A 1,015-nucleotide genomic window follows, 5' to 3' on the forward strand; every position below is an offset into this window, starting at 1 on the left:
CAGCCAGCGCTGCGGTTACCTCTCTCTGCCCCCTCTGTGGGGGCTCAACCCCTTCTGCTTCCCATTGGCACAGAAAAAGCGCTTCCGAACTCCTGTGAAGTGGGGGTGATGCCCCCACGGCGATTGACCCGCCAGGCTGCCTGCACGGTACCCCCCAGCCCTGGCAGCAGCCCCTTTCCCATGGTGCCCACCCCCATGACCACCACCCCGGCACAGCAGCAGCGCCCTGCAGGAGGTGCAGGGTCCCCCCACGTCCTACCAGGGCCCTTCCCCACACCCAGCGATGTGCCAGGCCCTACACAACTCCAGCAAAGTCTCTCCAACCTCTGATGTATTTTTGGGTGCTGTCTTGCATCATCTGGATGTTATCTACCTGTATTTTTGCAAGGCTTTTGACACCGTTTCCCACAGCATTCTCCTGGAGAAACTGGGTGCTTGTGCCCAGAGAGTGGTGGTGAATGGAGATAAATCCAGTTGGTGGCCAGTCACAAGTGGTGTCCCCCAGGGCTCGGTGCTGGGCTGGTTGTCTTTAATATCTTTATCAATGATCTGGATGAGGGGATCGAACGCACCCTCAGTAAGTTTGCAGATGACACTAAGCTAGGTGGGCGTGTGGATCTGCCTGAGGGTAGGATGGCTCTGCAGAGGGGTCTGCACAGGCTGGATCGATGGGCTGAGGCCAATGGTGTGAGGTTCAACACGGCCAAGTGCCGGGTCCTGCACTTGGGTCACACCAACCCCATGGATGCTACAGGCCTGGGGAGGAGTGGCTGGAAAGCTGCCCGGTGGAGAAGGGCCTGGGGGTGTTGGGCAACAGCCGGCGGGATATGAGCCAGCAGTGTGCCCAGTTGGCCAAGAAGGCCAACAGCATCCTGGCCTGTGTCAGCAATAGTGTGGCCAGCAGGACTGGGGCAGTGACCGTCCCCCTGTACTCGGCACTGGTGAGGCCCCACCGCGAGTGCTGTGTTCAGTTTTGGGCCCCTCAGGACAAGACAGACATTGAGGGGCCGGAGCG

The sequence above is a fragment of the Charadrius vociferus genome, unplaced genomic scaffold, assembly GCF_000708025.1.
Source record: "Charadrius vociferus isolate BGI_N301 unplaced genomic scaffold, ASM70802v2 scaffold1096, whole genome shotgun sequence".
Classification (NCBI taxonomy): Eukaryota; Metazoa; Chordata; class Aves; order Charadriiformes; family Charadriidae; genus Charadrius; species Charadrius vociferus.